We start from the raw sequence: 27268 nt of genomic DNA on the forward strand, positions 1-27268 counted from the left end.
ATCCTCACAATTTCTTAATGAGGAGTTATTCTACCAATGATATTTTACAAATGAGAAAAACCAAGCTTTAAAAAATTATATACATTGCCCTAGGTCATCTAGCAAGGGGAAGCTCCAATACCCTAACACAGGTAGGATCTTAGGCTGCTTGTAATATCTTCGTAATCTTAAGATAATAAGCTCCTTGAGCAAGGGTTGCATCTTTTCTTTTTTATTTCTTGGTTTATTTGTGTATTTTTTGCTTGCTTTTTCCTTATGCACTGTTGCTGATACATGTTAGTATCTCAATAAATATAGTTAATGAGTAGTTTATATTCGGCTTTCTATTAAACACAGCTCTTGCCTTGGCCAGTGTGGCTCAGCTGGTTGGAGCATCATCCTGTACACCAAAAGGCTGTGGGTTCGATTCCCAGTCAGGGCACATACCCAGGTTGCATGTTCAATCCCTGGTTGGGGCATGTGCAGAAGGCAACCAATCAATGTTTCTCTCTCTTTGTCTCTGTCTCTGTCTCTCTCTCTCTCTCTCTCTCTCTCTCTCTCTCCCTCTCCAATGGAAACAATGTCCTCTAGTGCAGATTAAATAAACAAACAAACAAACACAACTCTCTATAACCTGCATTTCTATACATATATCATTAAGCAATACTTAATAATAATTACAGTGACCTCTAAGACATTCCTAGGAAAAAAAAGACACTGCTATACAATGTATCTCTAACTTCTGGCTGAGTTGGCCAACTCTATCTCTAGTTCTTACAGGCACCTCAATTATATCACATCCCAAATCAAGTGAATTTTCTCACGTTCTATCCTACATGTCTCTTCACAGTGCAAGCTTCCCAACTAGGAACCAGGAAACCCCCCTCCAACTGTTTTACTCGCTCATCCTCCCCAAGGTCAGGGCGCACCCATCCTACCAGCTGGGCATCACTCCACCCCACGCCCTCCTTTCCGGGGTCAGTGTCTTCATTCTGCTCCTCAGTTGCTTTTGCTCAGAGGGATGTAACAGCCTGGGGAGAGGTTGCCTTGCGTCCATCTATTACCACGGGCGTGCATCTTCCCAGCCGCCCGAGTTTCGTTCTAAAATAGAAACCATGCGCTTCTTTAAGGCTGCTGACAGCTGCCTCTCCGCTAAAGCAGTCTTGTGCACTGAGAGATCCAGGGACCCTTTAAGAACTGTGAAAAGGAAAGACAAATAGGTTTAGGTAAGCTCTTGGGAATTACTAACACAGAGGAGTACGTCAGAGGCTCTGAGGGTGTCTGCAAGAAAGAGTTCTGTGTAACAGCCTAACCTAGGGTTCCCACGTTTCATTTGGCCCTAAAACCTCCTGGTTTCCCAAACAATACCAGTTAACATCTCAAACTAGTGTTCTTTGGAGCATAGTTTGAGAAAATACCATCCTAGCAGATAAATCAACTCTGGTGCCAACTCTCCTTCATTAAACATGCCCTTCCTTAACCAATTGTGGCCAAGGTAAAAAAAAAAAATACCCTTGTTTGGTCACGTTCAATGTGAAGGTTCTTCCAAATAGAATGTGTTTTCCCCAACCTTTCTTTCTGAAAAATTCTTACGTAAACTTCAAGGCCCAGCTCTCCGAAGACTTCTTCAAGTCTCCCCTTTGCTTGCTCTGCTTTAGGCTTGCTTCCTTGCTTCCTTCCTTCCTTCCTTTCTCCTCACCTAAGGATATGTTTTATTGATCTTAGAGAGAGAGGAAGAGGAGAGAGAGAGACACACACACACACATCAATTGGTTGCCTCCCATATGCACCTGGACTAGGGATCGAACCCACAACCTTCTGTTATACAGGACGATGCTCCAACCAACTGAGCTACCCGGCCAGGGCTGAGTCATCTTTCTAATGTTGCCCATATGTGTTCATAGGCCCACCTTCTTCTATCTGCATCTGGAGCGCCCGGCCCAGTCCCCAGTGTGTAGCAGACACTCAACAAGTGTTGACCAAAGACACATTTCATTGCATTTGGATTCCGTGCCTTACACATCGTAGGTGTCGGCACATATTTATTATACAATTTCTCAAGAGACATCAGAGGGACTTTAAGAAATATGTAACACATCCCTCATTGCAACTGAGACACAGGATTTTTTCCAAAGAGAGTCATATAGGTGGACCTGCCTGTTTTGAGAGGAGAGATTTGATCAACTAATCCATCTAGTAATTTGGATATTCCTCCCACTTCCAGCTTCCTGAGTATGTCCTACGTCTGAGGGGATAATCTCTCTTTTGTTTCTTTTTTTTTAATGGAACGTATTAGGGTGGCATTGGTGAATGTAATTACATAGGCCTCCAGTGTACAGTTCTATAACTCATCATCTGTATCGTGCACTGTGTGTTCAGCACCCCGAGTCAGGTCTCCTCCCTCACCGTCTATCCCCCCTTCACCCTCTTCTACCCCCCCGACCCCCTTTCCCTCCGGTACTCACTGTACGGTTGTCTGTCTATGAGTGGGCGGTGTTTTGTGATTCTTTTATTTTTGCTTCATCGAAGGGGACAAGAGAGTTCATCAGTGGAAGTCACTAGTGTGCACAGGGCGTGGTGGGTGACACTGTTGACAACTGTCCTCACCCGGCTGGTCACGACACTCAGCCACTCCCAGCGGACCAGGCCCACTGAGGACTGCCCTTGCTCCGAAAAGCTCTGAAGTAGCTGATTTGCCAAAAGTTGCGTCCCAACTTTTTTTCCCCCGATGAAGCAGACCTGGAAATGCCTCTGCCCCTTTCGAGCTGGACAAGCTCTATCGCCCCTCCCCCCCCTTTCCTCACCTGTAAAATGAGAATAAATGAGGCGGCGCTGGAAGGCATTTAACACCTTGCTTGGCACCTCGAGGGCCATCAATAAAAGCGCGCTGCGTGTGATACTGCTTTCTCCCGGGTTTTACAGTTCGTCAGAAGAAAAAGGGGGCTCGCCTGCCTGGAAATTAACAACGAGCTCAGAACTCTGTTACTAAGTATTTTTTGGACACATCTATTTGTCTCTGCCATTCTCCCTGTTAAATTAAAATTAAAACACGCTCTTTTAGAAAGCGCCCCTCATTCAGCAGAACGGCAGGCAAAATGATGCATCTGAGCCGTACGTTTTCATGCTGACGGACCCAATTTATTGTCCGGAGGTTAGCAATTTGCAAGCCTGATGTTTGTGAAATAAAGTTTAGATGAGACGCGTGTGTATTATAGCAGCATGGCTCTGTCAGAGGAGACTTGCAGGGACTGGTTGGAATCCAGCCGCATGCAAAGGCCTCCTCCGTAAGGTGGAGACCTTTCGAATCATTCCCCCATTGTTTCGTCAGGGAGTAAAATGCATGAGGCAATTTACACAGGCCGGCCAAGGAACACGCCGCAGCTCCCACTGGGGGCCGGCCCGAGGCACGCACAAAGAAGGCTGAGGCCGCAGTGGAGAAAGGGCGCCCGCTCTTAGGAGCGTGGGTCCCCTAGCACCGGAGTTAATGAGGCCATGGGTTCCCTTATTTTCCTTTCCAGAGATTCTCATGATCAATTTGCATGATGATTATGGAAAAAATTAAAACACTATTCCCAAAGATCAAGTTAATAAAGGCCTTGGAGACTTAGAAGTTGCTGGGGGAGAAGGGCATATTGAGATGAGCCGTCGCTTGGTTCACTGAAGCAACGGGTGAATTCCTAGCCCCCCTTTCTTATTCATAGCATCTTACAACCTCGATTAAGCCCTCGAGAACCTCTGTCCCTCAAGAGCATGTAACGAATTTAATACAAATTCAAAGCGAAATAAAGGAGCAGGGGGACCAAAAAAAAATCCAAATGAAGAAAAGAATATGAATTTGTGAAATACTCCTGTGGTCGGAAACCCATTTGCTCCTCCTCCTTTGGTCCAGTGACATATTCTACATTTTCTAGATTTGAACTAAAAATCACATCTCCTGTGATTTCAAATCATTTGAAAAATCATTTCAAGCCTGCCTAAGAGACAGGCGTCGGCAAACGACTCACTTTCATCCTTAGGATTTCGGTGAAAGGAACGGTCCCGCACACAAAGCAACACCTTTCTCGGGTCTGTTTGTACCTCGTTTTATCCCATCATTTACCATAAAAAAAAAACTAGATCCTGCTTTTTTCTTTCTAGAGAGACTTGTGTTGTCTGCCCCATGCAGAAACCGTTAAACCACCTTGGCAGGTGGCTTGGAGAAGCAAACCCTAGAAAACAGTTCCTATCCCAAGACAGACTTCCCTTCGGTCAAGTTCAAAGTCAAGTAGATTAAGGGTGGGACGGAGGGGAATGGAAAGCAAGGAGGATCTTCACTCTTAAATCTTTTCTTTACAAAATGGGACAAAAGAAATAAGAAAACAGTACAGTTCTTCCATCTATTAAGAATTGTACGTTTAGTCCTGGCTGGTGTGGTTCAGTGGATTGACTGCCAGCCAACGAACCAAAGGGTCACAGGTTCAATTCCCAGTCAGGGCACATGCCTGGGTTGCAGGCCAGGTCCCAGTGGGGGGCGTACGAGAGGCAACCACACATTGATGTTTCTCTCCCTCTCTTTCTCTCTCCCTTCCCATCTCTCTAAAAATAAATAAATAAAATCTTGGGGAAAAAAGAAGTGTACTTTTAGCAAAAGGAAAAATAGTTAAACCAACTAATATTCTATGTCACAACTGCCTTTCCCTGCAAGCCAGTCCCAGCTGCTCTACTTTGGCCCCCTTACCTGCGTTTAGCAGTCCTAGATGAGTGAGGACACGCATATTCTTCTTTAACACTTTGTGTCACTTGGGCTCCTCCGTGTTTTTCTCCTGATTCACGCCGGTGTTGATGCTTCTGGTCACCAAAAAACAAAACCACAACAACAACGCCTTAATGGAACAAAATACTGTATTCGTGTTAATGATTAACTCGGGGGAAGAAACATTTAAGAGGCCAATACTATCGTCGTGACTGTACACCTTGTCCGAGAAGTCTTTCCAATGACTTATCTCTGAAAACACAACGCCCCTCTTCTGGCATCAGTGACTGCTCTAAATTGAGTTTGAAAATATGTGCCGAGTGACATGGTGCAGCGCAGCTGGGCCACACAGACAACTGTGTGTGTCGGACCCAGCACAGCGGTGCCCAGCGGCGGCGGCGGCGGAAATCCCTCCGCTGGCTCTGCCGTGCCCTGGCCACACCCACCGGGATCACCGCGAGCAAAGGTGGCTTTCTGTAAGACGGCGGTCCTAAGGGCCACCGTTTTCTGATGACCGTATTTGACAGAGGGAGTTCAGAGTCTAGGGACACAGGGAGCTTGCGGTCTAACGGGAGATCATTTCAGTGGAGGGGGCTATATTGTAAATGGCCTGAATCATAGTGATGATGATTAATAATAGGATGATGGATAAACAGAGAGCACTCTCATTTCCCCCTTATCCTTCCGGTTCTAGTCTATTTTGGCAGGCATAAAGACGCTGTTACGATCAGTCCTGTCAACTCTGCAAGGCAGGAGTTCGAGTCCCCTTTCTCCACTTGAGGAAAAGGGGTCTCGGAGAAGTGGAGCAGCTTACCCCAGGCCCCCCAGCAGCTAGCAACTGTCCCCCCAAGATTCCCTGCCCTCCCACTGTGCGGGGCCCAGGGAGAGGCAGAGTCGTGTGAGTGAAGCGAGGGCCACAGCAGGGACCCTGCGATATTCAGCAGTGATTTGGCATAGTGTTGGCTCATGGAGGACCCCCGAGAAGTATTTCTCAAACGAAACTCAAGCAGGAAGCCTGGAGAGCCAACATTTTTCGAGCAGGACTAAGAAGCACCCAGGGTGTCCCGTGCAAGGAGTGCCTGGCTCACAGGGAGACCTCTGTGACATCACCCCAGGCCCAGCCCTGCCCCCCCACCCCACCCTGCCCTCTCCCATCAACCCTCCAGGGCTCAGGGACTTCATTTCCGAGTGTCAAGGACAGGCCACAGCCTTCACCCTTGCCTGCCCATCTGCCCTTCTTCAAGTTCATTGCCATACCTGCACACAGAGACAGGAACACCCTTGAGAAAAGCTCCCCATCCATCTTCCTGGAGGTCTTTCATTTCTTTGCCAATAAGGCGATCTGCTTCACAACACCCTTCAATATACTTGACATCTGTCATAAAACCCAGGTCAGGCATATCTGTCTTCTGCTAAAATAAGCCACACTGCACAGGTGCTTCCTCTGCTGGGAGGGGCCCCCCGGAAATAATTATTGGCATATTGTCCACACGTCCAGCCAACCTCCTTAATAGGAGCCATAAATTACCGGGCTTGGTTTCCCCCATGCCCATCGGAGAAACAAGCTAACACTCATAGAGAACCAGCGGGAGACACGAATATATTCAAATTTGAAGGAGCCACTTTAGCCGAAATACCTGCCCTGAGCTAAGTAGCTTCCTTTAACATCTTTCAAAAGTTAGAGATGGTGGCAACACAGAGTTGTGTCTCTGTTATGAGGCCTGAATTTTTTTTTCTAAAGATTTTTTATTTATTCACTTTTAGAGAGGGAAGGGAGAGAGACAGAAAGAGAGAGAGAAACATCAATGTGCGGTTGCTGGGGGTTATGGCCTGCAACCCAAGCATGTACCGTGGCCAGGAATCGAACCTGCAACACTTTGGTTCACAGCCCGAGCTCAATCCACTGAGCTATGCCAGCCAGGGCCCAAGGCCTGAATTTTCTCCCTAACCCTTGACCGAGACACAGCGTACGTTCACGCACCGCAGAAGGAAGGGGATGGAAGTCTTCCGAGTGACGGGGACGCCCCTTTAGACTCGGGGTGGCTCAGATTTCTAGGAAGGTTCGATGTCAGCGAGCGTTCCCGCCGCACATTATGTACCGCCGATGCGAACGGCTCCCCAGGCGGTCGCCCATGAACGAGGCAGGTCTCCGGTCCCCAGAGACCTACCAGTTAGAAAACCTGTCACAAGATTATTAAAATCGCTACTATGCCGAAAGGTATTATGGCCCCTCGGAGTCCCCGTGCACCGAGTACATATGGCAAAATATATAATGTTCCACCCTTGGGTAGAGAAGGCGGGCATATATGTCTTCCTGTCGATGGGGAAGGAAGGAAAGAGACGCCTCTCAGAAAGGAAAAAAGGATTTTAAACGGACGCATGCTGATTTCACTATATTTTTGTCGGGGTGAGGAAGGAGGACCCCTTTGTGGAAATGTTTGCAAATGTTCCCTTGCAGTCACATTGCCACAGGAGTGACATCTGAGAGGTTGCAATGTATTGAACCAAACATGTTATTTGAGACACATGTTTTACTTGGGGGGAAAGGAAAAACTGGGATAGGCGAAGCTGTGGATACTTTCTAGATTCAGGTCCGGCCGGACCACCCCGTGCAGCTATTTGGTGGGCAGACAGCGTAGGGCTGTGGGGAGAGGAGGGGGGTGGAGCATGGCAAAGGAATGTAAAGATTAGACTACCAGGGTGAACTTAAAAAATCCAAGACCCATAGTAAGAAAGTCTGTTCTCTCAGCAGACCCAAATAGGACTTTTAATAACAGAGGTGCCCTGACCCGTGTGGCTTAGTTGGTTGGGCATCGTCCTGCAAAGCAGAAGTTCGCTGGTTCAATTCCTGGTCAGGGGACATACCTGGGTTGTGGGTTCGGTCCCTGGTCGGGGCGCGAACCAGAGGCCACTGATGCATGTTTCACTCTCACATCCGTGTTTCTCTTCCTGCCTCTCTCTCCCCCATTCCCGTCTCCCTAAAACTAAATAAATAAAATCTTTCAAAAATAAACAGAGGAAATGTATGCAGACAGGAGGGAAGCCCCCAAATACCGAATAGTGACATGAGAGCAAAGAGTGTTTCTGGCAGTGACACTATTGGGAGGCCCTGCTCCTCACCCGGCTCGGGAAGAGACGCCAGACACGGCTGTCGGCGCACACAGGCCCCGCTCGCCACACGCTGATGCGAGAAACACGCTGTCTCCCCCCAACAGGGAGGGGTACGCTGTTGAAAGAAGGGTACGCGCTGACTGTGTCTTCTTCGGGCCCAGGAAATCATCTCTCATTCGGACTTGGAGTTGGAGCGTTGTTGAGAAGCAAGTCGTTCTTGACGGTTCGGCTGCTAACGCGGGCCGAAAGCCTGCTGCTGAAAGAGATGCTTCAGAAGTACCTGGATGAGAGATTAACTCCACAAGAGGCAGAGGAAATCGCCTACTTCCCCTCGCCCAACCCACTCGGCTCAAACCAGCCCAAGCTGGCAGCGCCTCCGGAGCGAGAGGGAGCGGCGAATGCGATGGCCGAGAGCAGCGCGGCCCGGGAAGGATGCTAAGATGAGGGTCACGGAACCCGTGCGTCTCACCAGGAGCAGATCAGTCGCGGGAATCAAACGCCAGCACCGGGCATGACAAATGACTCCGTACGATCGGGCTGTGATGTCCCGGTCACCACGGCGTCGGGGCGGTACCTCTTTACGCAGTTGGAGCTGGACGACCGTGTCAGCGGTGGGCAAGGCCTCCCAGCCTCCCAACAGATCAAGGGGCGTCGAGTTCCGAACTCGCCAAAAGGACCGTCATCTATTGGAGGGTGCCGCGTTGCCCTGGAAAGAGATGGACACAGCAGGCCTCCAGCAGGCATTCTGAGATCTGGGGGGGGGGGGGTGTCAGCGCCTCTCCCGCGCGCCCACCTCCCCTTGCCCGGGTGAAGGAGCTCAGCGGGATGACTGCAGCAACGTGGCGCCAGCGATGACGGGAAAGCGTGCAGGGGGTTCTTCATGCTGCCCCAGCACTCGCCCACGGATGCACACACTGGAGAGCCCCAAGTCCTTTTCACCTCGAGGCTTCAGCTCGGGGCTTACTTTGGGGGTTGGCGGGGAACCCATTCCACAGCACGGCGTCTCAGCATCCCGGATGGGCCACGGAGAGCCAACCCACCTTCCTGCCCAGGTTTGACGTATTACCCGACGCCCATGCTTGGAGGGAATGGGTGGTTCTTCTTCTATGACTGAAGAGGAGGCAACACGGTTTTTCTCCCTGAGCCACGGCTCACCGTCGCTGCAGAGGCAAAGGGTGACACTCCGCTCCCAGGAGCTGCGCCGGTATTTGCTGCCCATGCGCACAGAACGGAACGATTTCTGGTCTGCGAACATGAGCCTCCTCTGAGTGAGCAGCATCGCCTCTCCGGAAAGATCCGTACTAAACTCTGCCTCCCGACAGGCTCTCGCTGTACGCAATTGTGATTTCGTTTCCGTCACATTCCGCACAAAAGGCAGATAATACACGTGCAGGTTTTATGCCAACCGACCCGCTCCCCTGCAGACACGCCGAGACCACACACTCCTCTGCGCCGTCTGCAGCTGCTGAAAACGAGATCTGGGCCCGTAGGTGGGAAGTGGCTGGCGGCCGTTACCCCGATCGCTGATGGCTGTATTTCTGCAGCCGTTGTTAAGCCTCTTAAGTTTCTTCTTCACTTTGGGAGAGTGTTTAGCATATCGTCTGCTAAGAACTCTCCTGCGTGCGCCCCAGGTGAAGTCAGACTTGATAGCTTGTTCTTGGGGGATTATCCAGGACGGAGCCACCGAGCCACTAGCTCAGCCTTGCTCAGCCAGTGTCTGCGCACCCGCGCCGGTGTAAACCCCTCCGGGGTAAACTGGGCCACTTGTCCTGTTTGGGAGAGAGTCACTGGGGGCGGGGGGGGGGGGCGGGCAGTGCAAGGCCTGCGTGTGAAGAAGGCTCCGGGGGTCCAATGAAAACAGGGATGCGCTGCGGATCCAGTGATTCCGCGACGCCCCCTTGTCTGCGCATGCCCAAGCGTCTCATGATCTGCTTTCCTTTGGAACAGAGCGGTTTGCAAGGGCGCTGAGGTCGGGTGTGCGTTTTGCTCCCACCCGAGCTTCAAACCCCTTTTCTGGCATTTTCAGGCAACGAAGGAGCTCATGGCAGCTGGACGGAGAGTCCATGTGCAAGGCCTCAGCAAGGCGAGTTCTAGAGGAACAAAGCCACCCAGAGGACCCAAGCCACCCAGTGACAGCAAGAGCTCACCAGTGACGAGCAGGTATCTGTGTACTCTATTACACATGGACGTAACATTGTCTCTGTGCGCGACTGCCTCCTGATTAACTGCCAACAGGCCCCCGGTGAAACGCTGGCTTTCCCTGCAGCAGTTCACGCATTGGCTGCAGCGTGTGCTTAGGGGCGGAGATTCGGGCGTTTCAAGTACGAAGGGCCTTCCTGTAGCACGTGGCCCTCCCAGCCAGGGGATGTCTCTCGTGACTGAGCCGTGCGTTTTCAAGTTCTCCCTCGTTTTCCTTAAAATAGGAATCAAGAAAACAAAGGAGATCTTTTCCTTAAGGGTACGATGAGGGTTAAACCGACTGCCCCCCCCCCACCCACCCATGCTAGCCGTATCCACTCTCCGCTGCGGTGGTCAGCATGGGTGCCTGACTGGCCCTTCATATTGAGACAATATGCTCACAGCCAAGAGCCTCCCCGGCCATCCATCTTTGGGTTGCGATCTGGCGCTCGTGGAGCTGAAGCAGGGCCATTTCTGGGGCCTGTGGCTGATTGAACGCAGGGTGGGTCCATGTCTCTGAGGAGGCTCCAACGCTTCTCCACAGAGGCCGTGTCAGCCCCGGCCGCACCTGCAGGGTCCGGCGGCTCCGTTTTCGTCATCACACAAGGCAGGCGTCCCAGGGAGGTGGTATCTTTCTATCATCCAGCGGGTCGCTCTGGTCGGAGTGGACGCAGCTCATTGCATCCATCCCCCAGGCTGCCTGCCAGCCACAGGTGACAAACGGTCCCCGAGGACGTCCCGCTCTCCTCGGGGGTGAAAAGGACACGGCGCTGGGCAAACACCTGTGACTTTGATAGAAGTCTCCACAGTTCGTGTCCCCTGATCTTCTTCTAATAAAAAAACAGGTCAGGACATATCCAGGGGGATTTTTGAAATAAGGCAATCCTTTATTTATCAACTCATTTATTATTGCTTTTTTTATTCATGTCACGGGTACTCGAGTATCAGCTATGAGGGAGGCCCCCGGCCAGGAACGGGGGCAGAGCCCAGGATGCAGCCCAGGTGTTGCAGAGATGGACAGATATTAAATAACGAGGAGTTAAGTGCTTAATTACAACAGTGAGAAGTGTCTCCAATAAGGAGGTCTGGGGTTAACAGAAAGAGAGGTTCTGATGTTTCTAGGGTTCAAGGGAACCTCCCCTTGGGAAAAGGACATGTAAGCTGAGGCCTCAAGGACCAGAAAGAGGGACAAGATGAAAGCGTATTTGCAGCCCAGAACACTGCAAGTTCCAGGGGCGAGGGCTGAAGGGCGATGCTTGGGCCCTGTGAGCAATGACGATGACAACAAAAGAAGTGACAGAGAGAAGGACCCGGACAGGCTGAAAACATGGGCAGGGGCAAATCAGGAAGGGCCTTGGGGACAAGGGAAGGACTTGAGTCTGATCCCAAAACCTCGTTCGGAACTGGTGACTTCTAAGCAGGAAAGTGAAAGGACCCTTACTACCAAAGTGGCTCCCTAGTGTTTACTGATGAAGAGAAATGTCACACTCTCCTCATCAGACACTGTCCAGATTTGCAGCTAGTGGCCTCCAGCGCCTCCAGCCTCCCTTCAAGGCAGTTATTGTCAGCCCTGCACGGCAGGCGGGGAAACTGAGGCTGGCCCAGGTCACACAGCAAGCCGTGAGGGGTTCCCGCCAGGCCAGGCCAGGCCAGGCCAACATCACACCCCAGTTTTTTGTCTCTGGGTCACGAGAAAGGCTTTGCCCCCTACCTTTACTGAGATGTAAAAATAGACATAAAACATTGTATAAGTTTAAGGGGGCCAACATGATGATTTGGTACACATATATATTTTGTGATCTATATGTGTACTAAATGACACCTCTATCACCTCCCATGTGTACTGCATGTGTGAGTATGTATGCGGTGAGAACATTTAAGATCTGTCCTTAGCAATGTTCACGCATGCAATATTGTGAACTGTAGTCACTGTACAGTACCTGAAAGTCTCCAGAACTTACTCGCTTTATCAGTGGAAGTTTGTATTCTTTGGCCAGTATCTCCCAGTTCTCCCAGCCCCTGGCACCCACCATCATGCTCTCTGTTCCTAGGAGTCCGGCTCTGTTTGATTCCAATTGTAAGTGAGGTTATACAACCTTTGTTTTTGTCATGTGACTTCCTTACCCATCCCTCCACGGACAGACCCCCAGCTTGTTTCCCTGCATCGGCGTTTATGGATAACGCCGCAGTGAACACGGGCGTACAGACCCCTCTTTGAGATCCCGATTTCATTTCCGTAGCGTGGATACCCAGAAGGGGGATTGTCAGGTCATGGAGTAGTTCTATTTTCAGATCTTAGAGGCACCTCCTTGCTGTTCTGCATAGCGGCACTGCCAGTTTGTAGCCCCCCAACTGTGCACGGGGGTTTCCCTTTTCTCCACGTCCTCACCCACACGTGCCTGGTCTCCTGGAAGGGAGCCAATCTGATGGGTGTGAGGTGGTACCTCACTGTGGTTTCAATTTGCATTTTCCAGATGGTCAGTGATGGTGAGCATCTTTCCAAGTACCTGTTGGCCATGCGTATGTCTCCTTTGTAAAACATCTATTTAGATCCTTTGATCATTTTTTAATCAGATTGTTTGGGGGGGGGTTGCTATTGAATTTCTTATATAATTTGGACATGATCAGATATATATGGTTGGCAAACATTTTCTCCCATTCTGTGGGTTGAAATTTATTTTGTTGATTGTTTCATTGAAGAGACTCTCCTTTCCCCATTGAATAGTCTTAGCTCCCTTGTCAAGTATGAGTTGACTATTTACGTGTGGGTTTATTTCTGGGCTCTCAGTTGTATTCCATTAGTCTCCATGCCGGTGCCATGCTGTTCTCATTACTATAGCTTTGTAATATAATTTACTGTGTGTGAGGGACGTGTGAGGTCTCCAGCCTTGTTCTTTTTTTCTTGAAATTGCTCTGTCTAGTAGGTATCTCTGTGGTTCCATATGAATGTTGGGATTTTTTTTTCTGTGCAAATGCCATTGGAATTTAGTTAGGGTTTACATTGAATTCACAGTAGTAGTGTGGACATTTTAACCATATGAATTATTCCAGTTCATGAGCAAGGGATATTGTTCCATTTATTTGTCCTCTTCAACTTTTTTCCTCAAAGACTTAGAGTTTTCCAGGTAGTGATCTTTAACCTCTATGGTTAAACCTATTCCTCAGTATTTTGTTGTTTTTGACACTTTTGTAAATGAGGGTTTTTTTTTTCATTTCTTTTCCAAATATCTCATTGTTAGTGTATAGAAACACAACTTACTTCTGTATGTTGGTTTTGTATCCTGAAACTTTACTGAATTTGTTTATTAATTCTAAGAGGTTTTTTGACAGTGTTTAGGAATTTCTATATGGAAGATTATATCACTTGTAAACAGACACAGTTTCACTTTTTTCCAATTTGGATGTCTTTTATTTTATTTTATTTTATTTCATTTCATTTTATTTATTTTTGCCTAATTGCTCTGGCTAGGACTCCCAGAACTATGTTGAGCAGTAGTAAGAGCCCTCGTCTTATTCCTCATCTTTGAGGGAAAGCTTCCCCAAAAAGAGTTTGAAAAGCGTCCACTTTGACTCCTAGGTTGCACAGATGACAAGAGCTCACGAAACGTTCACATTTAAGAGTCTCTGAGACCAGAGCCTACCGGTGAGTCCAGGCGGCCTAAACTCTCAGATAACCAGACGAATCCAGCTGCCTTTCCTTTCTTCTCGTCTGTCCCCACTAGGCTATAGGTCCCATGAAAGCAGGCCCTGGGGATGTGTCATTTCCACCACATTCCCAGCATCAGCCCAGTCACCTGGTATATAGTATGTGCTCAGTAAACCCCTGGTCAAAGATGTGTATCAGTACACCAAAGGACAAGCCAGATTCTTAGACTGCTCATCCCTCAATTATGTGCGGGTCTTCGCTAAACGTTAAGCCTCTCGCTACAGCTCTGAGAGATAAGAGCATTTTCTTTTGTAAGTATCGGTAACCCAAGGATACAAGATTAGCACAAGCCCCGTGAGGCATCCTGCTCTGGCTGACCCTTTCTCAACACAGCTTCCTGTCTACCTGAGCAGTAAGTCAGCCTACCACCACGAACGAAACCAAGTAAAAGTTAGGTGACAATGGTCTAGCTGAACCTGAAGCTAAGAGACCACCCTGTAAGCACCCCAGAGACCACCTTTAAGCCAGAGACAATTGCCATCTCCGTCTGTTTGGAAACCTCACCACTGGTCACGTGGAAGTTGCTCACGGCTGACAAGCGTGTAGGGTGCTGCTCCCCGCAGTCCAGCAGGCGTGTACAGCGCCAACGGTGGTGGAGGAGGCGTGCAGCCTTATAGGAAGGCTTGTATCACCTGTCCCTAACCTGACACATGAACTTGAACACACACTAGGCTGCAGCCCTTTGCCCGCCCCCCTGCCTGGCAATGCTCCTTCCACTCAACACAGGGAGTCCCGCTGTGGGGCTGAATAAAAGACGGGGGCGGGGGGGGATCTCAGCTCACTCACTCTCTCTGGGGCTCAGATGCAGCATCTATGAAATAACGATGTGCCCTGGCCGGTGTGGCTCCATGGGTGGGTGTCATCCTGCAAAGCGAAACGCCACCTAAGGTTCGATTTGCAGTCAGGGCACGTGCCTAGGTTTCAGGTTCGATCCCCAGTCCGGGCACATACCAGAGGCAACCAATCAGTGTTTCTCTCTCACATCTATTTTTCCCTCCCTCTCCTTCTCCCCCTGATCCCCTCTCTCTGAAATTACACTTTAAAATCTTAAAAAAAAAAGAAAGAACAATTGTAAGCCTCACCCAATCCACCTCACCAGGTGGTTTTAGGAACATAGGAGTTCACGGACAGACATCTTCAGAGATGTGAAGTCTATACAATTACAAACTGCCGTTCCATTTCTTGAGAGCCTCCTGTTAGGGGCTACAGGGTTAACAGGAGGGACAATGTAACACCGCTCTCTGCCCTTCAAGGGGCTTACCATCTTGTACACACACGTAGCAGCACAGTGAGTTAGAGGCAATGTACCCACACACACACCCACACACACACACACACACTGGTATCAAATGTCTTTGTAAAGGAATCCCGTACAGAACACACCGAAACACAAATCGAATCATCTTTGATTCTGAGTAGCCTCAGGCCGTTTCACTGAACTAAGGATACGAAAATGTTCCCTTTCATAGAGGAATAAAGAATATCTAAACAGAGGCCTTTATGTGGAATTCTGTATCAGTTAACTCAGAATCAGACCAGACTAACGTAGATCAGACACATGTCCCAGATTCTGCGTCTGCCGCTTCCTCCCTGGACGGGGTCAGGCGTCCCTGAGTCACCAGATCACAGCGACGGACAGAAGTCATCAACTGCGACACGGAGGCGAGGACCGGCGTTCATGAAAAGACACTTTATTCCCTTATCCAAAAACCAGCCTATTTGATACTTTGCCAAAAGCACTTAAAGTGGATTGTATCTACATTTGACTTTGTGTTAAGTACAAAGGCAAAAATCTCTGAAACTTATAAACAAAAATTCAGGGTTTTTTTGTTTTGGGTTTTTTCTTTTTTGAGTGTATACTTCAGAGTTCAGAGCAAAAAGCAACCTTCCCTGGCTCTCAGACACACTACAGCTCGAAAGTCACAGGGACATAAAATACATTTATTGTCACTAGCTCAAAATTTCCATCCTACTGCCTTTGAATAGCGCTGGAGTCTACAAAAATAACACCAGCAACATTGCCAATGAGATTCTATAACCTTACCAGAAATTAAATATGAAAGTAGGAAAGAAATGTAACCTTTTTAAAGTTCTCTCTATGCAAATATCATGCAGAAGTCACTGAGCGCTGCGTACTCCAACATTGCATAGTATCTGAACCAGGCTGGAAAACCAGCATGTCGGGGTTGTTCCTTTGATCTTTCCCAGATTTTTAAGTTTCTGTTCCCTTTCTGCGACACTCTCTGTATCTCCAACCATCATTTATTAACAGTAAACTTATTTTTTAAGATTTTATTTATCTATTAGAGAAAAGGGAAGGGAAGGAGAATGAGAGGGAGAGAAACACCAATGTGGGAGAGAAACATCGATCGGTTGCCTCTCACACGCCCCCTACTGGGGACCTGGCCAGCAACCCAGGCATGTGCCCTGACCAGGAATCGAACCGGTGACCTTTAGGTTCACAGACTGGTGCTCAACCCACTGACCCACACCAGCCAGGGCAATAGTAAAATTCTTAAGAGTCCAATACAATCACCAGCAGAAAAATCACAAAAGTGGCATTTTATAAAATTCTGGGCCTATTTCCTCTTCAAGACCAAGTCATCACTCCAGGCTTAAGTCATCTTCTAAGACAAATGACAACAAGCCAACTCCAACCAGCTAAGATCAAAAGAGGAACTGATTATTAGTTCGCATCAGCAAAGAGTCCAAAAGTTCTGGCTTCAGCCATGGCTGGTGTCTCTTCCTCTGCGCTGCTTTTCCCCTCACCACCTGCCTTCTCACTCCGGCCCTCGTGGCCAGCAATTATGGGATTAGGTGTGGCTGTTCCACAAAGGAGAGCACTGCCTTCTTTATACCACCAGCCAAGGTCCCAGGGAAGCCTTGAACTGGTGCAGCCAGATCACGTACCCATCCTTGAACCATTCATGGCCTTCACAGGGATAAGGCATCCGATTGGCCAACCGAGAAGTAGGAGCAGGGAGAGAGGAGAGGAGAGAAGGTAGAAGATGAGGAACATGGGGAAATGTCTTGCTAATTTTATCTCCTGTGCTATCTCAGAAGTTTAGCTCCCAGGGAAGGAAGTGGATGATAGGCCGTCCCCTCCCCCTCTTTCAGCACATCCATCGTATTTATTTATTGGGAAATGGACGCAGCTTTGGAGAAGGCAAGGCTCACACCAACGATGCTACTCAGCAGGGAAACTGCCCCTGCTGGTGATAGCCACGATCACGGGAAGCCACGGTGACAATGATCCCATTCCAATAAATCCCCACTCGTCTTTCCACCCACAGAGCGGCCCCATTTCTATTTTTTTTTCAGACTCTGGGAAACGGTGGGAGTTGCCCCCTGGTCCTTTCTCACACAGCAGTATCTCTCTGACCCATCGCACACAAAGATGTCATTGACCGGAAGAGCGGCCACACTGATGTTCGGGGCCAAAGGGGGGGGGACCCCGGAAAGAGTTAATTAATTGACTCAACAGGAATGGCCACCACACCTTCTTAGAGCCCCGCAGTGAGTAAGTCAGCAAAAAAAAAAAACAACAACTGAGAACTGGGAAGAGATAGGGAAGCGCCTGGGGCAGCGTGGCCAGGCTCTCTGAGATGGACAGCTCTGATAAGCACAAATGAGCGTTTGGGGCGACGCAGCTTCATTCCTGTCTCATGTTTTTTCCTCCGGATTCTTGACTTCTGAGAAAGAGAGGTCGGGGGGCGGGGGGGAGGAAAGGCCCACAGGGAGACTCTCCCAAGGCCCTGACCCTAAAGCCCCCACGCCTCTATCATTGGATCCTTCCCTGTCCCATGAGTGTTTAAAACATTTTTTAAAGGTTTTATTTATTTATATTTAGAGAAGGGAAGGGAAGGAGAAAGAGAGGGAGAGAAACATCAATATGTGGTTGCCTCTTGGGTGCCCCCCAACTGGGGACTGGGTTGGCCCGCAACCCAGGCGTGTGCCCTGACTGGGAATCGAACCTGCGACCTTTTGGTTCTCCGGCCGGTGCTCAATCCACTGAGCCACACCAGCCAGGGCTCATGATACTTTTTTCTTAAGAGGCCATGCCGTTGTCCTTGATCTTTCCTTTTCTCTCAGATCTCCTCCGCTCACCGTGTGCTGTCGTTACAGCTCTGTACCCGGTCCTTCGCTCACGGGTTTACTGCCTTATGTCCCTTTTCCCTCCCCAATTCCTAAGCAGCAGTACTAGCTGTGGTGACATCCTTGGCTTTGTATGTGTCCTCATAAGACACAAAGGGTAGCCTTGTGCTGTGTGGACATAGCTTTCAGTTATACAATAATGTCTGCAGACTCTGTTCTGGTTTTGTTTCCCACCCAGAACATTTCCAGTATTCATCTACACTACTTCTAACTGCTGCATGTCATTGCACGGTGGGTCCTGAACCTCATTATCTGTCCCGCCGCGCTGAGCTCCTAGTCGCCACCATCCCCTCCACCACGCACGACACCGTGAGGGCCATCCCCATGCAGCAGCCACCTCGGGGACCTGTGGGGGAGCTTCTCTGGGCTCTAGCCCCAGCAGCGGGACAACTGGGTCGTAGGGCTACAGGATCGGTCTCCACCCAGCTCCCCGTCCTGGCTGCACTAGGCGCCACGCTCTGGTTTACATCCCACGAGTGGGAGCATCTGAGGCTCAGAGAGGCGAAGGGACTGATGCACCTGACTTCGTGTCACTAGTTAACTGGCAGGGTCAGGGTTTCGTGCCAGATTTTGGGACTTGCGGGTCTGCAACCTTCCATTGGACCACACTGCCTTCCACAGGGCTCTTTCGATCCCACGGCCAATATGAGAAGCCTCGTGGACACAGAGGCCAGAAAAACGATCCTTTCCCTTCACCAGGCACCTATTCCCCGGCCGACGGGGCTTGGAGAGCCCAGCACACCACAGGGATCCGGGATCCCTAGCCTGGGGTCCGCAGCGACGCGTCCTCAGGGGTGAGGGATGGCCCCGCTGGCCAGGGGCCAGGCGAGCCCAGCCCCCCCTCGCACCCCTGATGCGGGCAGATTAGCCGCGACCATATGGCAGGCGGAGACTCCAGGAAAACTGCGAACCCCCCCTCTGGGCGAATCACTCGTGTGTCCAACACCAGTCAGGCCCAATGAAACTTTGATGGCTCTATTAATGAAGATGAAAACTTGAGATATGCCAAGTGCAGATTAAATGGCGTCTCGGTAACATGATTATCTCTGAATTACTATCTGCATACGGAGACAGCCAAGTGACTAATCCCGGGGAAGGCTGGCAGCTTTGGACAGAAGATTCCCGCTTGCAGCCTCCGGGGCGTCCTTTATTGCATCCGAGGGTCTCGTTTAACTAGGGGACACGGGGAGGGACTTCCTCTGCAGAAGTCACTCCTGTGCAGAGGGGATTTAATTTCTTGACCTTCTGAGGCTGCAAATTGAGAGTGTGGTCTGTACGGAGATGAGCAGGGAGGGTGTGCAAACTTCCACGTATGCAGAGAGGGTAGCTGGTCAAATTAGCAGAAACGGAAGGATAGGGGACACAGAGGAACATCTCAAAGCCACGAGTCCCTGCCTCCCGCTTTCTTTCTACTTCCGCCTCCAACCCACTGTTTTCTAGTAAGTTCTTCTATGCTCTTATTCTTCGATGCATTAGTGACAATCCTAGCGTAATTCCTATGAGTTAAGTATCGTCGCTCCCATTTTCCATGTGAGAAAGTTAACGCGTAAAAGTCTTAGTAACTTGTCTCAAGTTACGGAGCATCTAGACTCTGGCCAAGCTGTGACCCCGCCTTGGTTTTTTCTGAGTCCAGAGTGAGTGTATTCGTCAGGAAGTGCCATGATTTGGCTTCCCAGTGCAAGGGAGCTGCCCAGAATTTGGGGAGGGTTCCAAAGATTATTTCCAAAGCAAGTGGAAAGCCAGCCCCAATAGAGAAGTGTCCAAATTTCATCTTTAAGGCACAGGATTGGGGTGTGTGTGTGTGTGTGTGTGTGTGTGTTAGGATGTGAGGTTGTTTGTGAATATCTGTGAAGCATTTGATAACTAAAATGCCTTCCAATTTGGCTGGAATTTGCTAAGAACGTCTTTACTTGGCAACTCTGACGTGGACCATGAAACCTCCAAGAATCCTATTTAGACCCAAATGTCTAGAAATCTTTTCCCAGCTGGGCCCTAAGAGGCTGAGGGCATGCATGAGCGGTATGTCACATGATTTAACTCGTGGATTATACGAAGTTTTCTACCTATGCACTGAAAGAGCCTCACGCTTTCTCCTCTCTGTTGAAACGCATTTCCACGCCCACCAGATAGAGCAGCAAGCACCGCCTCTAACATTTCTGATACCGTGTCCCTCCTCCACCAGCGCCTATTATGGCTTCCATTTCACACTCTCGCTGGGACTTTAATTTTTGGTGAGATCCTTGCAATCCCTTCCGGGGAAAAACAAATGAGATCACATTGTCCATTCTCCTGGCTAACAGCGTCATTGTCATCCTCACATCCTCAAACAATCAGCTAAATTCCATTGTCCTGCTGAATTCCTTCTCTTTCTTTTGTGTGCATTCACAAACTTATTTAGTCTTCCGCCTTCTTCAATGGAAAAAAAAAATTATAGAAGCTACCAGAAATGGCCCGTAATTGTAACCGGCTTGAAAAAACGCCACGTGGAAGAATGAATAATCTTCTTTTTTGTTTCCATCTCTCCTAAATATTCTTTCTCTTTGTGTTTTGCAATACCTTTTGCACCCAGCTCTGGTCAAAATTGCCGTTGGCCATTTGCCAGTTTGAAGTGTCCTACAAAATGAATTGCTCCTTTTGTAAATAAGAAAAAACTTTGGGAAATACTGCCACGCAATTCCGTGCTGGAGATACAGCTAGCTGGTGGCGTTTTCTGTGGGGGCCGAGGAGGGTGGCAAGTTTATTGTCTGCTCAGCATCTATAAATCATGATCCAGAAAGTGTGGTCTGCTTGCCTCCCCACCTTCCACTGTCTAGGTCGTGGCATCAGAAATATTGTTTCAGGAAAGGACCACATATTGCCCATGTCGGATGGTGCCACCTTTGGGTTTCAGTGTCACCAGAACCATATAGGAATTGGGACACATTTTTAACCACTTGGCAGAGACTCAGTGAGGATGCCACAATGTTCCAGTGAAGGAGTTCACTCACTTTTACCAGCTTCCTTTTCTTACCATTTATTTGAAGAAGTTAATTTCTGCCTCTTACAATTTATGTGCCAATATTTTCTAATATTATGTTTGCAAGGTAACTTCTGATTTGCCCACTCTTTTATCTTCCCTCTTTTCCATATCATCATCCTATGCCTTTCAGAAAAAATAAAAATTATATATATTTATATACATTTATTTATATACATTTTAATGGTACATCAAGGACAACATCATAGTTGCAAGATCATTCTTAAACCAGGCAGTTGTCAAAATTAACCCAATATATATTGCAAGGTGATTCTCTTATAGGACACATTATCATATAAAAGGGAATAAAGTTTTGTCATGTTTATAAACTTAGAAATGCCAGTGGAGGCACACTAAAGGGACTTTTTTCAAGCTCCCATTTTGGAAGAGAATTGATTCTCTATTTTTGCCCATTAAAATGCAGTGGAATTATAGGTGTATATACATCATGAATCCCTATGTAAGATTATTAAAATAACTTTCTTTCAATACTTTTTTCCAAATAAAATTCTTCCTGAATCATGTATCACAATATAATATTCAACATTAGGAAGGTCAAATGACCTGGCTGGTGTAGCTCAGTGGATTGAGCATGGGCCTGTGAACCAAAGGGTCACAGGTTCAATTCCCAGTCAGGGCATGTGCCTGGGTTGCGGGCCAGGTCCCCAGTAGTGGGGCATGAGAGGCAACCACACATTGATATTTCTCTCCCTCTCTTTCTCTCTCCCTTCCCCTCTCTCTAAAAATAAATAAATAAAATCTGTTTTTTAAAAAAGGAGGGTCAAATGAAAACAAAAACTTTATTGAAAAGATGGACCACTGAAGGCAGGATTGGATCGGTGGTCAGTGAAAACTGAATTTCCCTACTTCCACTCCTGATGTGGGTTCTTTTTTTCACCTCGGAAAATCAGCCGAAATAAAATCAATTATGCCAAAATATGTGGGCAGGAAATTGCCACTAGGTGTGAACAAGAGACATCCAATTCCTTCATTTCAATAAAAATGTACTCAGTCATATCTATACTGAGGAAAAAAGACCAAAAAAACCATGCCAAAGACTCAAAAATTTAGAAAAACGCCATTACAAATTAGCTCAGCTTCTGATGAGAAAACCTGACATAATCGATGAAGAAGGTATATGCCCCTCTTCCAAAGACCTTTTTAATATCAAAAAATTTTAAGAAAAATCTGATTATACGTCTATCTACCGTCCGAAGAAAAGAACATACATATAAATAATGTGGCTCTCCATAGACACACTGAAAAAAAGGGCTACTCAATATATAAATATATGCAATAATATACATGTTCCCTACATAGACAAATGCTGAACAAAAAGACAGTTACAAGAGCCTGTATGATAAAAACCACCAATATTCTTCATTTTCCTATATTACATCTCGAAGGGTGTTTTCCCATGAAGGCCAACTTTCATCTTGGGAAAGACTTCAATCTAAAAACCACGTCCCAATATTTCAGCATCTTTGAGTGAAACAGAGAAACCGGACAGAATAGTTTTAGCGTAAATTTTAATGGAGACCAATCGTCACTGACGTCACTCCCAGTAACACACGAGTTTGAAAAAGATTAACCAACCCACAGGCTTCCCAGCTTGTGAGTGCATGAGACCGTGTGTGTCTTAATTCAAGCATTGTCTCCAAATAAACTTGGCCACAAAACTCTCGCTTTAGTTGCTGGTGTATTTCTGTGTTCTTATGTGGCATGGAATGCATTTCTGTCATTGGGACCAACGACGTTTGATTAAAATCTGTCGGATTTATCTTTTGAGCAGGACCAAAGAAATATGCGTTTCCCCACAAAGGAAATCAATGTGTCTCTATGATCGAGTGGGGACGCTGGGTGCTGTCACTTTAAGCGGAGCAGCGGAAAGACGGGGAGCCTCCCCACCCATCACCATTGGCTGCTGACACAACTGTTGTGAGGCAAAGCCCTGTTTAAATCTTATAATCCTTGTTTATAGGATAGACTTCCAGTCACTGACCTGAGAGTTCTCACTCCAGGTTGTTAAATTACAACGTCAGTGTCCGAGGTGTCCATCGTTTGCCTTGTTTAAGTTTTCTGAGCCGAGTCTTGTAGCCAGGGCACTGCCTGGGCACCCCTGTGCACGGGGAGGAGTTTCCTCTCCCCCCAGGAAGGCGCTGGGGTTCACGGGTGGGCAGCTCTGGCACAGAACCCCCTTCCTCCAGGCAAACAGGAGGAGGAACCCTCCAGAGCAGCCCCCAGGCTGGGCCAGAGACAAACCAGGGGACCGCTTTGTGAGAAAAACATGTCCAAAACTGTCCCTCCTCTGGGGACCCACCCCCCTCCCCAGGACCCCCGCCAGAGCTGTGCTGGATAGGAAGGAAGGATCTGCCTGGCACTGTGAGGTTGTAAGATGCTCGGCTCAGAGGAGGCGTGACCGGTGCCACGTGAGTGTTGGTACCTCCGAGGTCACCGCCAGCAGAACTGCGCTAACGCACTGATGAAGCCACGCCAGGATTACCTACCCACACGTCAGCCCAGATCGCGGTCTCCCCTGCCTCTAGAGTGACGTCTGTCCGTGAAGTATGTGAGCTGCTTCTGTGTGGCCAATGTCACTAACAAGTTTCTGTGGGTAAGCTCCTCTCCTCAGGAACTTTAAAAAAAAAAAAAGTGTTGGTTTTTGTTTCTTAACTCGTGAATGTTTCTAGAAGGCATGCATGTGTATGCGTGTGCTGTGTTAACCCAGATCTGATTAGACTATTGAGTGACATCATGGGCAGAATGCCTAGCCAGGGGCTTGGAACTTGCTAGGTATTCCGTACAGGTTCGCTCATTCCTTATTTATCACTCCTTCCTCCAACGTACGTATCCTACAAATGAAATAAATAAGCACTAACACATGCATCTGCCTAGAGTTAGATACTTTCTCCTTCCCCCCGCCCCCAAAATGCACCTTACCTCACTCCTACCATCGCCAAGCTATTCCAGAATCTGGGTTTCAGAAATAAAAAATGGAAAACTTTTTAAGGATAATATATGAACTGTGTTTTCCATGTAATATCCTTCTTGGCGAACAATAGTTTCTAATTCAGGCACATAAACCTTTCTGATGATCATATCAATCAAGATGTCTTACTAGACACATTGTAAAAGAATATGTTGAAATAGAGAAAAGTTAGAAGCAACCTGAATGTTTAATAAATGTGATTTGTTTAAATACACAGTAGTAAATCCAGACAATAGAATACTTTGGAGCCATAAAAATGATACTAAATAAATAGGTGCAGCGAAAAGGAGGTATCGGGTGAGATGTACAATGAAAAAGTCTGCTTACAAAACATATATATGGGGTGCAGTTTTATTTATGTGTAAGGGTCTCCACTAGTGAAAGGGAAAATTCATCTTCAGGGCTGTTCTTAGTTTTGCTCAGTGTATCCTAATTTTTCTCTAGAATGAGTGTAAGTTACTTGTATCTATCAAAAACCAACTCAAGAAAGTACATTTTGATAGAAAACACAGTTGGGGACTTAGCTGCAAGTGTCCCCATTTAAGCCTTTTCATCTGCCATCCTATGGGACTGTGTCTTTGTCTGAGAGACGGCCTGGTGGCCTCTGGCCTGTCCCACTGTCATTTGCTTTGAACTCTACACATCTGGGTGGCAAAGCCCAAAGCTGTCTGGTACTGTGTTTTCAGTGTTTAAATATACAGAAAAATACCTAAACATTCTTCTGATCGTCAGGATGAAGCGAGAACAACCAGTCTTGAGTGTCGAAAGCAGCACTCAACCGCATAAGCGCGGCCTACGTACGAGAAAGCAAGGTCGACCCACGTCACCGGCCTGGCAGACGTGGTGTGCCGAGTGCCCTCGGCCACCCGTGCGGACTCACTTGCTGCCTTGCGTTTTCTCCCTGCTCTAACTGGAGTTCCCTGAACCACCCTTCGCTCCACTACAGACATTAAACACAGCCGTTGACCGTTTTTGAAGTTCTCATTTTCCTTCTCGCTCTGAAAGTACACGTCAGGTATTAAATAGAATAATCCATCCCAGGTTCTTGCCGTGGGCAACTGGGTAGAGGGGGCCACGTGTTCCCCCAAACAGGCAGTGCAGGAGGAGATACTGATTCGGGAAGGGGGTGGGGATCAGGGAGATAGCACATTTAACTTTCTAGGCCTAGAGCAGCTGTGAGCTATCCCAGGAAGAAACTGGACTTAGAGAATGTAAGAGCCACAGGGTAGGGACCTGGCTGGGTCCGTTCATTCATTCGGACAGGCAGCTTTCAACCTCCCCATTGCTCCGCACAGTTCTGGACGTGGAGCACTTACTGAGCATGCGTGTTGACCAATGCTCAGTCAAGTCCAGCTGACTGTGTGTTCCTGGGTGAATTTATGGGTCTGGATCTCGGGACAGTACTCTAGGCAAACACTCAATGCTCTCTAAAATTTCCTGCGCTAGGAAACCAAAGACCATTGACTCTGGTCCCCTCCTGGGGGAGAGGTTTACAAAAATCTTGCCAAGACCCCTGATGGTCTTATGACTCTTTTATTTCTTTTATTTCTCAAGGTTGTTCACTGATAGAAACGGAGAAAGGGCAAAATAAACTTTTGAAGTGGCCACACTGAGCAGAATGAATGGTAAACTGAGGCACTTTATCAAAGTGATAAATCAGAGGCCTGGGGTGAGCCTCTGGTTTTGGGTTTGTTTTTGTTTTTTGTTTTTGTTTTTTTTAATTAGACACGTGTCCTTCAAGTCGCTAGTGAAGTGGTTAAGAGAACCGAGTGCCATCGTCCAGGATGGTGGGTTCGCCACATGCATCCAAAACTCTGAAAAGCGTTGTTGCATTAGAGTGAGAAGCAGTGAGAAATGCAAACCTCAAGCAGAAACCTGGAAGAGACCCTAAGAAACAAAGAAATCCTACTGAGTGATTCCGCTACCTAGAGAAGTTGGAAGCGATCTCCCTCGCCAGAGAAGCCTGGATTACCTGCCTGGCCCTTTAAGCCAGCTCTTCATGGACAAATCAAACACAGATGGCCCATTACGTTTATGACCTCCTGTCAATTACTCTAGATGGAGCGTGCATTAATTATTGAAAGATTTTCATAGTATACAAGTTTTTAGTGGGAACATGGCCACAGATAATTTTAACTTTCTGATTAGAAGCTGGTCTGAGCAGTTTTATTTACGAGAATGAATCTCCTGAATGTGGTAAAAACTACACATACAGCAGTAGATTTTTTTTTCTTTCCATTGAACAAAGCCAACCTAGAAATGCTGGCCTCTGTCCTTAGAAGCCAGCGTTATGTTAGCATTGCATACGACACAGAAACTCTGCCAAAATCCATTGCAACTGTAGTAAATTTTGATGACTGGACTTGTTTGTTATTTATGTCTCGAAGATAAAGATAATATTGGGCATAGCCCTCTTCTACTCGAAGTATAAATTATGTCCATAAAATACCTTGTTTTATAAACAGTAAAATGAAAAAAAAAAAAGGACCAAACTTGCTTGAAGCTTCAGATTGTTGCATCTACTTAAGTTCAAGTCAGTAAACACTCGAGATGGTGTGGAAGTCTGCCGAGTGTTCAGACCTGGAACTGTGCCGCTAGCTCTCGTCTGGCATGGCACCCAGATCCTGGGGCCGTTTCACGGTCAAAGAAAACAGCACGGGCCGCTTGAGAATGTGGAGAAACAGTTTGAGGAACTTCGAGAAAGACATGTATTTTCTGTCACTCTGGAAGGAAGCCATTTCATTCAACAAATATTAACTGAGCACCTACTACACTCAGGGAAACCTCTTAGGTATTTGGAGTACAGTGGGGAACAGAGCAAAGACCTTTGCTCCTACCAGTAGAGACTCTAACAGAATCAGTCGCCTTTTGTAATCATCTTAGCACACAGAGAGACGTTACAGCTCAGGGAGGCGGGCTAAGGTACCTACGATCGCCCAGGGAGAAGGCAACAGAGCCAGAATAAGAGCTCGGGCCATCGGGGACCACACTCTTAACACACCATCTCCCTCATGCCTTTCCCATTTCCAGCTCACCTTTGCCCACCTCTGTGGCCTATCCATCTGGGTTCTTGAGAAGCTCATATATTTAAACGTAGTCAGCTGGGCTTCCTCCGGTAGAAGTCTTCCATTAGGCAGAAATAACCCCTAAAAAACACAACAAGAAAAAACAACCCACAGCGTTGCCTGTATCCCTTCCCTCAAAAATTCACTCTTGAAAGAAGGTGGAGGCAAAGAATGGGACAAATGCGATAACCATCACAGGAATGCTGATGTCACAGACCAGGGGGTTAAGGTGGCCCTGGAGGCAGCAGGCAAAGTCAGCACGCAATCGTTGGCTTCTTTCTAGGGCCAAAGCCCACCCGGCCTTGAGAACGGTGATTCTCATACATGGCAGGGCCGA

General features: G+C 47.9%; 1 long non-coding RNA gene across 1 annotated transcript; it reads right to left on the reverse strand.

Annotated features, from left to right (window-relative positions):
* Window positions 1-27014, reverse strand: LOC123809724. The gene is made up of 3 exons (XR_006784079.1): window positions 26902-27014; window positions 4697-4806; window positions 1-1176 (listed from the first exon to the last, which is right to left on the reverse strand). It is a non-coding gene; the product is annotated as an uncharacterized LOC123809724 (long non-coding RNA).
* Window positions 27015-27268: the final 254 nt, after the last annotated feature.

The sequence above is a fragment of the Phyllostomus hastatus genome, unplaced genomic scaffold (genome assembly GCF_019186645.2).
Source record: "Phyllostomus hastatus isolate PE091 unplaced genomic scaffold, TTU_PhHast_1.1 phas_scaffold_555, whole genome shotgun sequence".
NCBI classification, from domain to species: Eukaryota; Metazoa; Chordata; class Mammalia; order Chiroptera; family Phyllostomidae; genus Phyllostomus; species Phyllostomus hastatus.